The sequence below is a fragment of the Salvelinus namaycush genome, chromosome 37, assembly GCF_016432855.1.
Source record: "Salvelinus namaycush isolate Seneca chromosome 37, SaNama_1.0, whole genome shotgun sequence".
NCBI lineage: Eukaryota > Metazoa > Chordata > Actinopteri > Salmoniformes > Salmonidae > Salvelinus > Salvelinus namaycush.
Genome location: NC_052343.1, coordinates 16,061,409 through 16,079,831, shown reverse-complemented (window position 1 = coordinate 16,079,831; position 18,423 = coordinate 16,061,409). Strand labels below are relative to the sequence as shown.

The 18,423-nt window shown below is 43.1% G+C and overlaps 1 long non-coding RNA gene across 2 annotated transcripts; it reads right to left on the bottom strand.

Annotated features, from left to right (window-relative positions):
- Positions 1-12,210: 12,210 nt before the first annotated feature.
- Positions 12,211-13,959, bottom strand: LOC120031261. Of its 2 annotated transcripts, none has more exons than XR_005473722.1 (3): positions 13,765-13,959; positions 12,915-13,013; positions 12,211-12,658 (listed from the first exon to the last, which is right to left on the bottom strand). It is a non-coding gene; the product is annotated as an uncharacterized LOC120031261 (long non-coding RNA). The 2 variants fall into 2 exon arrangements; XR_005473723.1 differs by having other exon boundaries at positions 12,915-13,010.
- Between the last annotated feature and the right edge of the window lie 4,464 nt (positions 13,960-18,423).

The window sequence follows — 18,423 nt, the reverse complement described above, 5'->3', positions numbered from 1 at the left end:
GTGCTTTGAAAGGCTGGTCATGGCTCACAACACCATTATCCCAGAAACCCTAGACCCACTCCAATTTGCATACCACCCTAACAGATCCACAGATGATGCAATCTCGATTGCACTCCACACTGCCCTTTCCCACCTGGACAAAAGGAACATTATTCATTGACTACAGCTCAGCGTTCAACACCGTAGTGCCCTCAAAGCTCATCACTAAGCTAAGGACCCTGGGACTAAACACCTCCCTCTGCAACTGGTTCCTGGACTTCCTGACGGGCCGCCCCCAGGTGGTAAGGGTAGGTAACAACACATCCGCCACGCTGATCTTCAACACCGGGGCCCCTTATGGGTGCGTGCTCAGTCCCGTCCTGTACTCCCTGTTCACTCATGACTGCACGGCCAGGCATGACTCTAACACCATCATAATACAACAGTGGTAGGCCAACAGTGGTAGGTCTGATCACTGACAACGAATGAGACAGCCTATAGGGAGGAGGTCAGAGACCTGGCCATGTGGTGCCAGGACAACAACCTATCCCTGAACGTGATTAAGACAAAGGAGATGATTGTGGACTACAGGAAAAAGAGAACCATGCACGCCCCCATTCTCATCGACGGGGCTGTAATGAAGCAGGTTGAAAGCTTCAAGTTCCTTGGTGTTCACATCACCAACAAACTAACATGGTCCAAGCACACCAAGACAGTTGTGACAGTCCCCAGATCCTCAAAAGGTTCTACAGCTGCACCATCGAGAGCATCCTGACCGGTTGCATCACTGCATGGTATGGCAACTGCTCAGCATCTGACCGTAAGGCGCTACAGAGGGTAGTGCGTACAGCCCAGTACATCACTGGGGCCAAGCTTCCTGCCATCCAGTACCTATATACTAGGCGGTGTCAGAGGAAAGCCAAAAATATTTTCAAAGACTCCAGCCACCCTAGTCATAGACTGTCCTCCCTGCTACCACACGGCAAGCGGTGCCGGAGCGCCAAGTCTAAGTCTAAGAGGCTTCTAAACAGCTTTTATCCCCAAGCCGTAAGACTCCTGAACATCTAATCAAATGGCTACCCAGTCTATTTGCATTGCCCCCCCCCCCCCCCCCCCCCCCCCCCCCCCGCGCCTCTTTACACCGCTGCTACTCTCTGTGTATTATCTTTAATCACTTTAATAACTCTACCTACATGTACATATTACCTCAATTACCTTGACTAACCGGTGCCCCGCACATTGACTATGTACCGGTACCCCCCTGTATATAGTCTCGCTATTGTTATTTTACTGCTGCTCTTTAAATACTTGTTACTTTTTTTTTTACTGCATTGTGGGTTAGGGGCTCGTAAGTAAGCATTTCCCAGTACACCTGTTGTATTCGACACATGTGACTAATAAAATTTGACTTGAGTTGATTTGATTTGAAACACACACAGACAAGATCACACACACCTCTGATCCAAGTGTGGGGAATAAACAGAGCTCTCAACACTTCCCTCTTCAGCTGTCAATCACACTACTGCAAAGATCTCATTCACCTCATTTGCTCACATTGTATATAGACTTATTTTTCTACTGTATTATTGACTGTATGTTTTGTTTATTCCATGTGTAACTCTGTGTTGTTGTATGTGTCGAATTGCTATGCTTTATCTTGGCAGGGTCGCAGTTGCAAATGAGAACTTGTTCTCAACTAGCCTACCTGGTTAAATAAAGGTGAAATAAAAAATAAAATAAAAAAAGATAGAGAGAATGGGGTAGGGGCTGCAAAATAACTGTGTGAGATGTGTGTGTTTGTGTGAGAAAGATGTGTGATTCTCTGACTCAGATAATTACATTTTACAGAGTTTGACTTCAGCTCAGTCATTGTTAATATTTGATTTGCGCAGACTAATGAATTCATTACGGTTTTAATTGCATCACCTTTGGTTGATAAATGCAAGTGTAATATCAGCACTGTGCCCCTGCAACAGGACCACACAGGCAAGCAGGCACGCACACACACACACACAGGGAGAAAAATACAGTCTGGGCACTAAAAGCTAAACTCAGACTAAAGGACATTCTGATCCAGATGCACATTCAGTCTACTCTGGTGATTGAGTGCCTATATGGTGTTGTAGTAATGAAGTCCTGAACACACACACACACACACACACACACACACACACACACACACACACACACACACACACACACACACACACACACACACACACACACACACACACACACACACACACACACACTAACTCTCTCTCAGGTTGCCCACCTCTCTCCCTGTGGATTAGAGGCAGCTGTTTTCCTTTATGGTCATTACTGATCTGCACATTTGATAATTATTAACACACACACCCAAGTGATTGGAGAATTTGATAATTACTAACCATCTGGAGCACCATTCTAGCTAATCATCTAGAAAGAACGAGCGGGAGAGAGAGATATGTGTAGAGGGAGGGAGAGATCTTAAAGGGAAATGTCACCGCTGGGGTGTTTTTTCTGTCTCCCTACATAATTATGTGTGATGAGAGGGTGTTTCAGACATAATTATGCACTATTGCGGTATTTTAGAATTTTTGTTCAACCAGACAGCGCCTGCTGTCTGATCTAAAAATGAATGGATTCGTGTTTTGTAGCAGTTTTTGTGAATTTTGTGTTTTGCCGACTGCACGATCACGCTAGCTGCGAGTATATATGTTTGTCCTTGTTCAATAGAGCCATTGGACTTGTCTCAAGAATGTTCCTATCTGCCAGTACATTGCTGGATATCTAGGTTGACTCATTTTTAAAGATTACAGCCAACGGGAGCCCTACTTCCTTGTTCCCACCCTCTGTACGTTCACAGGTTCATGGGAGCTATGTTAACGTGCAGTGTCTATCCGAGATTGCTAAATAATTAGTTACAATGGCTGCTTCTGATGATTCCTTTTTCCAAGAAGAGCTGGATGAACAGTTTTAAGATGGTACCGAGAAGAAGGCTGACGTTTTACGTGTTCCTATCCAATTGTGTTTTTGTTTGTTTCTTTGCGTTGTTTGTAACTGATTTTTTAAACTGATTTTTTACATAATGTTGCTGCTACCGTCTCTTATGACCGAAAATAACTTCTGGACATCAGAACTGCGATTACTCACCACTAACTGTCAGAATCATTTTTTTTCCTTTAATGAGCCCGACGTGAACGACATACTGCTTTCCCGAGAACAGGCCCAGATCCCCGTCATTTGCATGAAGAGAAGGCGGAGAAAAGGGGGCGGATGACGGGCTGCCTTCGGAGAATTCGTAGGCGTTCGAATAAACCCCCACTGCCTTCCATTCTGCTAGCAAACGTGCAATCATTGGAAAATAAAATCGATGACCTACACGGAAGATTAAACTGCCTACGGGACATTCAAAACTGTAATATCTCATGCTTCACGGAGTCATGGCTGAAAGACGACACTATCAACATACAGCTGGCTGGTTATACGCTGTATCGGCAGGATAGAAGCCGCGTCTGGTAAGACAAGGGGCGGTGGACTATGTATTTTTGAAAATAACAGCTGGTGCACAATATCTAAGGAAGTCTCGAGGTTTTGCTCGCCTGAGGTAGAGTATCTCATGATAAGCTGTAGACCACACTATCTACCTAGAGTTTTCATCTGTATTTTTCGTAGCTGTCTACATACCACCACAGACTGATGCTGGCACTAAGACTGCACTCAATGAGCTGTATTCTGCCATAAGCAAACAGGAAAACGCTCACCCAGAGGCGGCACTCCTAGTGGCCGGGGACTTTAATGCAGGGAAACTTAAATCGGCCTTACCAAATTTCTATCAGCATATTAAATGTGCAACCAGAGGGAAAAAAAACTCTGGACCACCTTTACTCCACACACAGAGACGCATACAAAGCCCACCCCCCCCCCTCCATTTGGCAAATCTGACCATAATTCTATCCTGATTCCTGATAAAAAGCAAAACTTAAATCAGGAAGCACCAGAGATTCGATCATTAAAAAAGTGGTCAGATGAAGCAGATGCTAAGCTACAGGACTGTTTTGCAAGCACAGACTGGAAAATGTTCCAGGATTCCTCTGATGGCATTGAGGAGGAGTACACCACATCAGTCATTGGCTTCATCAATAAGTGCATCGATGATGTCTTCCCCACAGTGACCGTACGTACATACCTCAACCAGAGTCATGTATTACAGGCAACATCCGCACTGAGCTAAAGGATAGAGCTGCTGCTTTCAAGGAGCGGGACTCTAACCCGGAAGCTTATAAGAAATCCCGCTATGCCCTCCGATGAACCACCAAACAGGCAAAGCGTCAATACAGGACCAAGAATCGTACTACACCGGCTCTGATGCTCGTCGGTTGTGGCAGGGCTTGCGAACCATTACAGACTACAAAGGGAAGCACAGCCGAGAGCTGCCCAGTGACATGAGCCTACCAGATGAGCTAAACTACTTCTATGCTCGCTTCGAGGCAAATAACACTGAAACATGCATGAGAGCACCAGCTGTTCCGGAAGACTGTGTGATCACACTCTCTGCAGCCGATGTGAGTAAGACCTTTAAACAGGTCAACATTCACAAGGCCGCAGGGCCAGACGGATTACCAGGACGTGTACTGCGAGCATGCGCTGACCAACTGGCAAGTGTCTTCACTGACATTTTCAACCACTCCCTGTCCGAGTCTGTAATACCAACATGTTTTAAGCAGACCACCATAGTGCCTGTGCCCAAGAACACTAAGATAACCTGTCCAAATGACTACCGACCCGTAGCACTCACGTCTCTAGCCATGAAGTGCTTTGAAAGGCTGGTCATGGCTCACAACACCATTATCCCAGAAACCCTAGACCCACTCCAATTTGCATACCACCCTAACAGATCCACAGATGATGCAATCTCGATTGCACTCCACACTGCCCTTTCCCACCTGGACAAAAGGAACATTATTCATTGACTACAGCTCAGCGTTCAACACCGTAGTGCCCTCAAAGCTCATCACTAAGCTAAGGACCCTGGGACTAAACACCTCCCTCTGCAACTGGTTCCTGGACTTCCTGACGGGCCGCCCCCAGGTGGTAAGGGTAGGTAACAACACATCCGCCACGCTGATCTTCAACACCGGGGCCCCTTATGGGTGCGTGCTCAGTCCCGTCCTGTACTCCCTGTTCACTCATGACTGCACGGCCAGGCATGACTCTAACACCATCATAATACAACAGTGGTAGGCCAACAGTGGTAGGTCTGATCACTGACAACGAATGAGACAGCCTATAGGGAGGAGGTCAGAGACCTGGCCATGTGGTGCCAGGACAACAACCTATCCCTGAACGTGATTAAGACAAAGGAGATGATTGTGGACTACAGGAAAAAGAGAACCATGCACGCCCCCATTCTCATCGACGGGGCTGTAATGAAGCAGGTTGAAAGCTTCAAGTTCCTTGGTGTTCACATCACCAACAAACTAACATGGTCCAAGCACACCAAGACAGTTGTGACAGTCCCCAGATCCTCAAAAGTTTCTACAGCTGCACCATCGAGAGCATCCTGACCGGTTGCATCACTGCATGGTATGGCAACTGCTCAGCATCTGACCGTAAGGCGCTACAGAGGGTAGTGCGTACAGCCCAGTACATCACTGGGGCCAAGCTTCCTGCCATCCAGTACCTATATACTAGGCGGTGTCAGAGGAAAGCCAAAAATATTTTCAAAGACTCCAGCCACCCTAGTCATAGACTGTCCTCCCTGCTACCACACGGCAAGCGGTGCCGGAGCGCCAAGTCTAAGTCTAAGAGGCTTCTAAACAGCTTTTATCCCCAAGCCGTAAGACTCCTGAACATCTAATCAAATGGCTACCCAGTCTATTTGCATTGCCCCCCCGCGCCTCTTTACACCGCTGCTACTCTCTGTGTATTATCTTTAATCACTTTAATAACTCTACCTACATGTACATATTACCTCAATTACCTTGACTAACCGGTGCCCCGCACATTGACTATGTACCGGTACCCCCCTGTATATAGTCTCGCTATTGTTATTTTACTGCTGCTCTTTAAATACTTGTTACTTTTTTTTTACTGCATTGTGGGTTAGGGGCTCGTAAGTAAGCATTTCCCAGTACACCTGTTGTATTCGACACATGTGACTAATAAAATTTGACTTGAGTTGATTTGATTTGAAACACACACAGACAAGATCACACACACCTCTGATCCAAGTGTGGGGAATAAACAGAGCTCTCAACACTTCCCTCTTCAGCTGTCAATCACACTACTGCAAAGATCTCATTCACCTCATTTGCTCACATTGTATATAGACTTATTTTTCTACTGTATTATTGACTGTATGTTTTGTTTATTCCATGTGTAACTCTGTGTTGTTGTATGTGTCGAATTGCTATGCTTTATCTTGGCAGGGTCGCAGTTGCAAATGAGAACTTGTTCTCAACTAGCCTACCTGGTTAAATAAAGGTGAAATAAAAAATAAAATAAAAAAAGATAGAGAGAATGGGGTAGGGGCTGCAAAATAACTGTGTGAGATGTGTGTGTTTGTGTGAGAAAGATGTGTGATTCTCTGACTCAGATAATTACATTTTACAGAGTTTGACTTCAGCTCAGTCATTGTTAATATTTGATTTGCGCAGACTAATGAATTCATTACGGTTTTAATTGCATCACCTTTGGTTGATAAATGCAAGTGTAATATCAGCACTGTGCCCCTGCAACAGGACCACACAGGCAAGCAGGCACGCACACACACACACACAGGGAGAAAAATACAGTCTGGGCACTAAAAGCTAAACTCAGACTAAAGGACATTCTGATCCAGATGCACATTCAGTCTACTCTGGTGATTGAGTGCCTATATGGTGTTGTAGTAATGAAGTCCTGAACACACACACACACACACACACACACACACACACACACACACACACACACACACACACACACACACACACACACACACACACACTAACTCTCTCTCAGGTTGCCCACCTCTCTCCCTGTGGATTAGAGGCAGCTGTTTTCCTTTATGGTCATTACTGATCTGCACATTTGATAATTATTAACACACACACCCAAGTGATTGGAGAATTTGATAATTACTAACCATCTGGAGCACCATTCTAGCTAATCATCTAGAAAGAACGAGCGGGAGAGAGAGATATGTGTAGAGGGAGGGAGAGATCTTAAAGGGAAATGTCACCGCTGGGGTGTTTTTTCTGTCTCCCTACATAATTATGTGTGATGAGAGGGTGTTTCAGACATAATTATGCACTATTGCGGTATTTTAGAATTTTTGTTCAACCAATGATTGCGCCTGCTGTCTGATCTAAAAATGAATGGATTCGTGTTTTGTAGCAGTTTTTGTGAATTTTGTGTTTTGCCGACTGCACGATCACGCTAGCTGCGAGTATATATGTTTGTCCTTGTTCAATAGAGCCATTGGACTTGTCTCAAGAATGTTCCTATCTGCCAGTACATTGCTGGATATCTAGGTTGACTCATTTTTAAAGATTACAGCCAACGGGAGCCCTACTTCCTTGTTCCCACCCTCTGTACGTTCACAGGTTCATGGGAGCTATGTTAACGTGCAGTGTCTATCCGAGATTGCTAAATAATTAGTTACAATGGCTGCTTCTGATGATTCCTTTTTCCAAGAAGAGCTGGATGACAATTTATTTGTTGCTATTTTACATAGGAACATACAGCCCTATTTATTTGATCCAGAATACACTGAAGAGCAAGAAAGAAAAAGAATTGCGAGACCAGCAAGTAGTGGCATCAGCCCAAACCAGCTGGAACATGACTCGGGAGGGCAAATGACAAATAAGTAAGTTGTTTTGCTGTCCGTACCGAGCTACTGTTAACAATACCAGTTATCTTTTTACGCAAGGCAATATTGTTCAGTACAGTACAATTTAGTGATCGATTCAGCCATAACGGCCTTGCTACTACCACAACAAGCCAAGCTAGCTAAGTTTCGCTAGCTAGCTAGGCATGTTTGCAATACCTAAAATGTACTGTAGTCTAGCACTATAGCTAGCTGGCTAACTAGCCTAGCTAGCCTCAGTGCCTCTCATTAGGAAAAAATAAGAAGAAATGTTTTGATGATGATGGCATAGAGTAAAAGAATGACTTTGGCTTTATGACTCATATTAGTATTGGAGTAACTATACCTGTGTGTTGTAGCTAGCTGTAGTGTGTCTGTGAGATTTCTCGTATTGTACACCATGCTGCTACAGTAGGAATACAGACAGTACACAACGATTGCCCATGCTTGTCTAATAATGTCTTCCTCTCACAGACAATACCACTTTGATACAAAAAAGATGATGACTCTTAAGAGATGTGAAAGGTCTCATAATAACAATCTCCCCTTGTATCAAAGTTACTCTGAACACTTCACTGCACCACTTAAAAACACACCATGTGCAAGTATTCCCTCGCAAATGGTGTAGTATTTGTTATAAGCTTTAGTAGTATATTTTTCTTCTACTGTACATACAGTACCAGTAAAAAGTTTGGACAAACCTACTAATTCCAGAGTTTTCTTGATTTTTACTATTTTCTGGGTGAGAGAATGCCAAGCGTGTGCAAAGCTGTCATCAAGGCAAAGCGTGGCTACTTTGAAGAATCTCAAATATTTGGATTTGTTTAAAACTTTTTGGTTACTAGATGATTCCATATGCGTTATTTCATCGTTTTGAGCTCTTCACTATTATTCTATAATGTAGAAAATAGTAAAAAAAAAAAAAAAAAAAAAAAAAAAAAACCTGGGATGATGTGTAGGTGTGTCCAAACTTTTGACTGTGTCATAAATTGGCATAACTGTTCCTTCTGTGTAAACTCACCTTGCGAAAAATAAACGTTGTTTTGAATACAGGCCGTGTCTACTTATTTGCTATCTTGACAGACTCATTTACTGAAGCATGTTTGCTTTCCATCAAATTAAAGTTCAAATGATACACCAACTCCCTGCATCATTTATTTTTGCATTAAGCTTGAAGCTAGTTTATCCAAATACATTTCAAGAATTTCACAATGAATTGATCCAGAAGTTGTCATCGACACTTTATTGGTTTCTGATACAGCTGTAATCGTTTAGTCACTTGTCAGTACATTTGCAAGAAATATAAAACACCACTATATACAATGCACTTGGAAAGTATTCAGACCCCTTGACTTTCCCCATTTCGTTACGTTACAGCCTTATTCTAAAATTGATTAAATTGTTTCCCCCCCCTCAATCTACACACAATACCCCATAGTGACCAAGCAAAAACACATTTAGACATTTTTGCAAATTTATAAAAAAACAAAGAACTGAAATATCACATTCACACAAGTATTCAGACCTTTTACTCGGTACTTCTTTGAAGCACCTTTGGCAGCGTTTATAGCCTCGAGTATTCTTGGGTATGACGCTACAAGCTCGGCACACATGTATTTGGGGAGTTTCTCCCATTCTTCTCTGCAGATCCTCTCAAGCTCTGTCAGGTTGGATAGGGAGCGTCGCTGCACAGCTATTTTCAAGTCTCTCCAGAGATGTTGGATCGGGTTCAAGTCCGGGCTCTGGCTGGGCCACTCAATGACATTCAGAGACTTGTGCCGAAGCCACTACTGCGTTATCTTAGCTGTGTGCTTAGGATCGTTGTCCTGTTGGAAGGTGAACCATCGCCTTAGTCTGAGGTCCTGAGCACTCTGGAGCAGGTTTTCATCAAGGATCTCTCTGTACTTTGCTCCATTCATCTTTCCTTCAATCCTGACTAGTCTTCCAGTCTCTGCCGCTGAAAAACATCCCCAGACAATGTTGCTGCCACCACCATGCTTCACCGTAGGGATGGTGCCTGGTTTCCTCCAGACGTGATGCTTGGCATTCAGGCCAAATAGGAAAATCTTGGTTTCATCAGACCAGAGAATCTTGTTTCTCATGGTCGGAGAGTCCTTTAGGTGCCTTTTGGCAAAATCCTAGCGGGCTGTCATGTGCCTTTTACTGAGGAGTGGCTTCCATCTAGCCACTCTACCATAAAGGCTTGATTGGTGGAGTGCTGCAGAGATGGTTGTCCTTCTGGAAGGTTCTCCCATCTCCACAGAGGAACTCTGGAGCTCTGTCAGAGTAACCACCGGGTTCTTGATCACCTCCCTGACCAAGGCCCTTCTCCCCCGATTGCTCAGTTCTAGGAAAAGTCTTGGTGGTTCCAAACTCCTTCAATTTAAGAATGATGGAAGCCACTGTGTTCTTGGGGACCTTCAATGTTGCAGAAATGTTTGGTACCCTTCCCCAGATCCGTGCCACGACACAATCCTTTCTCTGAGTTTTACGGACAATTCTTTCAACCTCATGGCATAGTTTTTGCTCTGACATGCACTGTCAACTGTGGGACCTTATATAGACAGGTGTGTGCCTTTCCAAATCATGTCCAATCAATTGAATTTACCACAGGTGGACTCCAATCAAGTTGTAGAAACATCTCAAGGATGATCAATGGAAACAGTCTCGTAGCAAAGAGTCTGAATACTTACGTAATTAAGGGGTCTTTTTATTTTTAATACATTTTCTAAAATCTCTAAAAACCTGTTTTCACTTTGTCATTATGGGGTATTGTGTGTAGATTGCTGAGGATAATGTTTTCTTTAAATCCATTTTAGAATAAGGCTGCAACGAAACAAAATGTGGAAAAAGTCAAGGTGTCTGAATACTTTCCGAAGGCACTGTCCATACAGTTAAAGTCAGAAGTTTACATACACCTTAGCCAAATACATTTCAACTCAGTTTTTCACAATTCCTGACATTTAATCCTTGTAAAAAATTCCCTGTCTTAGGTCAGTTAGGATCACCATTTTAGTTTAAGAATGTGAAAGAATAATAGAATAATAGTAGAGAGTGATTTATTTCAGCTTTTATTTCTTTCATCACATTCCCAGTGGGTCAGAAGTTTACATACACTCAATTAGTATTTGGTAGCATTGCCTTTAAATTGTTTAACTTGGGTCAAGTATTTCATGTAGCCTTCCACAAGCTTCCCACAATAAGTTGGGTGAATTTTGGCCCATTCCTCCTGACAGAGCTGGTGTAACTGAGTCAGGTTTGTAGGCCTCCACACTTTTTCAGTTCTGCCCATAAATTTTATATAGGATTGAGGTCAGGACTTTGTGATGGCCACTCCAATACCTTGACTTTGTTGTCCTTAAGCCATTTTGCCACAACTTTGGAAGTATGCTTGGGGTCATTGTCCATTTGGAAGACCCATTTGCGACCAAGCTTTAACTTTCTGACTGATGTCTTGAGATGTTGCTTCAATATACCCACATAATTTTCCTTCGTCATAATGCCATCTATTTTGTGAAGTGCACCATTCCCTCCTGCAGCAAAGCACCCCCACAACATGATGCTGCCACCCCCGTGCTTCACGGATGGGATGGTGGTCTTCGGCTTGCAAGCATCCCCCTTTTTCCTCCAAACATAACAATGGTCATTATGGCCAAACAGTTCTATTTTTGTTTCATCAGACCAGAGGACATTTCTCCATGTGCAGTTGCAAGCCGTAGTTTGGCATTTTTATGGCAGTTTTGGAGCAGCGGCTTCTTCCTTGCTGAGCGTCCTTTCAGGTTGTGTCGATATAGGACTTGTCTTACTGTGGATATAGATACTTTTGTACCGGTTTCCTCCAGCATCTTCACAAGGTCCTTTGCTGTTGTTCTGGGATTGATTTGCACTTTTTGCACCAAAGTACTTTCATCTCTAGGAGACAGAACACGTCTCCTTCCTGAGCGGTATGATGGCTGCGTGGTCCCATGGTGTTTATACTTGCGTACTATTGTTTGTACAGATGAACGTGGTACCTTCAGGCATTTGGAAATTGCTCCCAAGGATGAACCAGACTTGTGGAGGTCTACAATTTTTTTTCTGAGGTCTTGGCTGATTTCTTTTGATTTTCCCATGATGTCAAGCAAAGAGGCACTGAGTTTGAAGGTAGGCCTTGAAGTACATCCACAGGTACACCTCCAGTTGACTCAAATTATGTCAATTAGCCTATCAGAAGCTTCTGAAGCCATGATTTTCTGGAATTTTCCAAGCTGTTTAAAGGCACAGTCAACTTAGTGTATTTAAACTTCTGACCCACTGGAATTGTGATACAGTGAATTATAAGTGAAATAATCTGTCTGTATACAATTGTTGGAAAAATTACTTGTGTCATGCACAAATTAGATGTCCTAACCGACTTGCCAAAACTATAGTTTATTAACAAGACATTTGTTTTGTGGTTGAAAATCAAATTTTAATGACTCCCAACCGAAGTTCATGTAAACTTCCCACTTCAACTTTATGTACAAAAGCTAGCAATATATATACCACAATGCAGTTGTGAGCATACTAGGCATTTACATATTATATTACAAAATATGGATGTTGTGTTGGTTGAATGTTCCAGGCAGGTTCCTGAATGTTTTTCAGCTGGTGACCCTCTTCTTGTGTTGGGTAATGATAGCTGGTTTAGCAGGCTTTGGCGCTGTGGTGATGTTGGCAGAGATGTTTAGTGGAGCTGTGACTCTGGCTCCTTGTAGACAACCGTCTGCTCTTTTCTGCACTTCACAGCCATGTGGCCTCTCGTACACTTTTTCACCCCCCACTGCTTCGACCTCTTGCAGAAGATTTGTTTGTACTGCAAGTCTCCTGGAAAGGCATTAAGACTGATCATGAGGATGTGTAAAACATGAAGACTGATTATGAGGATGTGTAACCATACAATGATCTGTGTTCATCTGTAAACAAAAAAAGGGTACAATAGATTGGTATGTGTTTCGTTACACTCAGAGTCAATAATGGGGCATTGAGATGGGCTGTTAGCAAAGATGAGAAAAGTTTAGTGTACAGCCTAGTGTATTGGTGATTTTGTTTTCTAAAGAGGGTATTGTGCTTTCATAAATACCTTTGGCTGCCCTGGCTTGTTTCAAAGTCAGATGATGTTGAGCTTGAGCTTATTCCAGGCTGAAAGCTTTCATCCAATGGGTCTACAGGCGCTGTACTACTAAAGCCGGTGTCAAAGCCATCATCATCAGCAGCAGCAGGATTAGTGTGTAGGACACACAGAAGTCAGTGATTAAGCAACATTTTACTACTTTGTCCCCATCAATACACACTCAAACAAGATACTATATCCACCCACCCCATTCATGTCAATAGATCATGCATACTAACCTTCACACAATACCCACCTCCAACAGACACAAGTCAGTCACCCACACCATCCCCTCCTTACTAATACCTATTTTTTCCAATTTAGACTTCAAGCCTTGCATGAACAATCAACTAAGCCTCCATAATACAGAGAAAGCTACAGTAGAAGTTGTAGCCTACTTGTAAACACACCAACTATGACAACAAGACACGGACCATGTTTGTTCCTAGCTCCAGTTTATTTATTTGCTCATCATGGAGTCATGGAAAGATTTAGTAGATTTTAGGTTCTTGGTGCTGAGCTTGATGCCGCTGCAGATGTTGATGGGATCATACTCTAAAGAACACATAGCCACGTTAGCCTCTGCGATAGTTAGTTAGCTAGCTAGCTAATGGTTAGCTAACATAACCTAACGAAGCTAATGTTAGCTTGCAAAGTTAAAAATCACATGGCCAGATAGCAGCTGGCTAATTACATTGTTATGCTTTGAAATGTCTAGCCAGCATATTATGAACGCTAGCTAACTAGATTTTGGTTTAGATAAACAAATGTAGTTCACTAGTTATCTAGTTAGTTAGCTAGGTAAAGTTAGCTACGTTACCTCAGCTTAACTTATTTTCTGCTGCGCGGATCGGATGCCTTCCTCTTTGAGGTGAAGGGGAATTTCAATGGAATATCATCACTTTTCAAAGCTCAACGACATTGCAACCCCATCAGTTGATTCAGTTCCGTTTCGAAATCCTCTGTCTGAAAGTGCTGGCTGCAAACACAGACATTTTGATTTTTCTTACGTCAACTGTATACATCTCCAAATCGCAAGGAATTCTGGACATTGTGGTTTGCTTACAACCAGGAAATGTAGCTGGCCGTTTCTACCGGTGAGATGCAGAAACACTTGTATTTGTGTGTAATGAGGAAATTTAAAATGTTTACTACACATATGATATGTTAATAACATATTAATGGACATATATAGTGAAATAGAGCAGCAGTGACATTTCCATTTAAGAAAATGCACTCACAACTACAAATCAATATGGAAGAAACATAATTGGTGTATAGATAGAAGTTAAAACATTCTTCAAGGTTTATCTCACATGGGAGCTTTTTCCTGGTTCATCTCTGAAAACATGTTTTGTGTTGCTACTAACTTCACTATTTTTCACCATGAATCTTGTTCTGGAGGCAGCTTTGCATAGTAGTCACTAGCTAGCACAGCCACAAAGTCATAAAATCTGATTTTAAACCTAACCCTAACCATAACCATACTGCTAACCCTAATGCTTAACCTTAACCTCCAATTAAGACCTAAAAGCTCATTCTTGTTTTCATGGATTTCTTCAATAATAGCCCATTTTGATTTTGCAAGCTGACCTATCCAGGACAAGACTCATGACAATAAACGTCAACCTGACCTTTGCTCTCTTTGTTTTTTCCGTATTCCCCTTTGTCATCCTTTTCCCTCTCTCCTCAGCTATCATCTCAACTTTTTAGTTTCACAATTTTCTTTCTTTCTCTGCCCACTACCTGTTCTCTCATCTCTCACTCCATATTGCGTTTCTCCTTTCATCTCTCTGCCCCATAAATTTTTTAGCAGGTCAACTGATCAGTGGTTGGACCATCCTCTGTGTGTGTGTGTGTGTGTGTGTGTGTGTGTGTGTGTGTGTGTGTGTGTGTGTGTGTGTGTGTGTGTGTGTGTGTGTGTGTGTGTGTGTGTGTGTGTGTGTGTGTGTGTGTGTGTGTGTGTGTGTGTGTGTGTCTGTACGTGTTTGTGCCTGCACGTGTTTGTGTTTGTGCCTGTAGCCCTATGTGTGTATGTATTTGTGCACGCATATGTGTGTATGTGTGTAGTTTATATTAAATCAAAGTGTTTTGATTTGATTACCATTTGTATTTCCATGTTTATGTATGAGACCAGGTCAGAGATAACCCTGAAAGAGCACCATGCATCGATACCAACAACTCAGAGACACACACACAGACCATAATTTTTTTTAAACGAAACATGCAACAATTTCAATGATTTTACTGAGTTACAGTTCATATAAGGAAATCAGTTAATTGAAATACATTCATTAGGCCCTAATCTATGGATTTCACATGATTGGGCAGGGGCTCAGCCATGGGTGGGCCTGAGAGGGCATGGGGAGCCAAGCCCAGCCAATCAGAATGAGTTTTTCCCCACAAAAGGGCTTTATTACAGACATAAATACTCTTGTCTCAGACGATCCCGGAGGTGAAGAAGCTGGATGTGGAGGTCCTGGGCTGGCCTGGTTACACCTGGTCTGCGGTTGTGAGGCCGCAGCGTTAGAGGCGGCTTATGGTAGAGAAATGAACATGAAATTCTCTGGCAACAGCTCTGGTGGACATTCCAGCAGTCAGTATGCCAATTGCACGCTCCCTCAAAACCTGAGACATCTGTGGCATTGTGTTGTGTGACAAAACTGCGCATTTTAGAATGCTCTTTTATTGTCCTCAGCACAGGGTGCACCTGTGTAATGATCATGCTGTTTAATAAGCTTCTTGATATGCCACACCTATCAGGTGGATGGATTATCTTGGCAAAGGAGAAATACTAAGAGAGGTGGAAACAAATTAGTGTACAAATGTGAGAGTAATAAGCTTTTTGTGCATATAAACAATTTCTGGGATCTTTTATTTCACCTCATGAAACATGTTGCTTTTATATTTTTGTTCAGTATATTAGAGATAGATATTACACATAGAGAAAAATAGTAGAGATGGACAATAGAGATGGACAGTAGAGAAGGACAGTATAGATAAACAGTAGAGATGGACAGTGGAGAAGGACAGTAGAGAAGGACAGTGGAGATGCTGTAGACAAGTAAAAGCAGAGATAGCCAATAGAGACAAACAGGCAATATGGGGAACATTAACAATGAAGAGAGAGTTTGGACAGAACTCTTTATTCCCCACACCACTGCAAAGAGCCTCTGGGTTGTTTTGTATGCGGGCCCATTGCCCACGTTGTGAATGTGTGTATGTGTGTCTTCTCTGGCTGTGAGGTATATCCATGTCCTGCGGTGTTGGATTACTCATTAAATAGAGAAGAACGGAGGGAGGAGAGGAAGGGAACCCCTCCAAAGATGAAAAGTATGTAGGCGGTGTGTGTGTTGTGTGTGCGTATTTTGAGTATTTATACATTTCCCATCTGACTCTTGGGAAGTGGATAAAGGGCCTCGTTGCCAAACTCCGAAAGTATCCCTTTAAACATTTCACAGTCTTCCATTGTCTCCAAGCCCAGAGGCCAGGAGCAAGTAGCATCAACATAGTTCTACTTTCCTATTTTTCCTTTCTATGACTCACTATTTCTCTCGCTGTCTATCTCTGCTTTGTAACACATTGATTTTGTAGTCAGTCCATAGTGTACTGAATCTGTGTTGTATTAGAAGTTTACTGGGAGGAGAATGCTTTCAAATAGTTAAGGAAAATCCAAAACAGAGACTTCAGACTTCAAAACACATGAAAAAAATACACAAAGACAAACGTCTCTGTTACTCAGTCCTTATTAGTGTGTTTGTGTGTATGTGTGTGTGTCAGTGTCTGTGTGTCTGTGTGGGATTAAATCAAATCAAATCAAACATTTTGTCACATGCGCCGAATACAACAGGTGTAGACCTTTCCGTGAAATGCTTACTTACAAGCCCATAACCAACAATGCAGTTCAAGAAGGAATTAAGACAATATTTACCAAATAAACTGAACTGAACAATAAAAAATAAATAATAAAAAAGTAACACAATAAAATAACAATAACGAGGCTATGTACATGGGGTACCAGTACCGAGTCAATGTGCAGGGGAACAGGTTAGTCAAGATAATTTGTACATGTAGGTAGCGGTAAAGTGACTATACATAGATAATAAACAGCGAGTAGCAGCTGTGTAAAAACAAATGGGCGGTGTAAATGTAAATAGTCCACGTGGACATTTTATTAATTGTTCAGCAGTCTTATGGCTTGGGGGTAGAAGCTGTTTAGGAGCCTTTTGGTCCTAGACCTGGCGCTCCGGTACCGCTTGCCCTGCGGTAGCAGAGATAACAGTCTATGACTTGGGTGACTGGAGTCTCTGACAATTTTTTGGGCTTTCCTCTGACACCGCCTAGTATATAGGTCCTGGAAGGACGCTTGGCCCCAGTGATGTTCTGGGCCGTACGCACTAACCGCTGTAGCGCCTTACGGTCAGATGCTGAGCAGTTGCCATACCAGGCGGTGATGCAACCGGTCAGGATGCTCTCGATGGTGCAGCTGCAGAACTTTTTGAGGATCTGCGGATCCATGACAAATCTTTTCAGTCTCCTGAGGGGAAAAAGGTGTTGTCATGCCCTCTTCACGATTGTCTTGGTGTGTTTGGACCATGATAGTTCATTGGTGATGTGGACACCAAGGAACTTGAAACTTTCGACCTGCTCCACTACAGCCCCGTCGATGTTAATGGGGGCCTGTTCAGCCCGCCTTTTCCTGTAGTCCACAATCAGCTCCTTTGTCTTGCTCACATTGCCAGGTCTCTGTCCTCCTCCATATAGGCTGTCTCATCGTTGTCGGTAATCAGGCTTACCACTGTTGTGTTGTCAGCAAACTTAATGATGGTATTGGGGTCATGTTTGGCCACACAGTCGTGGGTGAACAGGGAGTACAGGAGGGGACTATGCACGCACCCCTGAGGGGCCCCAGTGTTGAGGATAAGCGTGGCAGACGTGTTATTGCCTACCCTTACCATTTGGGGGCGGCCCATCAGGAAGTCCAGGATCCAGTTGCAGAGGGAGGTGTTTAGTCCCAGTGTCCTTAGCTTAGTGATGAGCTTTTTGGGCATAATGGTTTTGAACGCTGAGCTCTAGTCAATGAACAGCATTCTTACATAGGTGTTCCTTTTGTCCAGGTGGGAAAGAGCAGTGTGGAGTGCAATTGAGATTGTGTCATCTGTGGATCTGTTGGGGCGGTATGCAAATTGCTGCTGTTGATGTGAGCCATGACCAGCCTTTCAAAGCACTTCATGGCTACCGACGTTCATTTAGGCAAGTTACCTTCGATTCCTTGGGCACAGGGACTATGGTGGTCTGCTTGAAACATGTAGGTATTACAGACTCGGTCAGGGACAGGTTGAAAATGTCAGTGAAGACACTTGCCAGTTGGTCCGCGCATGCTTGGAGTACACATCCTGGTAATGCGTCTGGCCCCGCGGCTTTGTGAATGTTGACCTGTTTAAAGGTCTTGCTCACATCGGCTACCGAGAGCGTTATC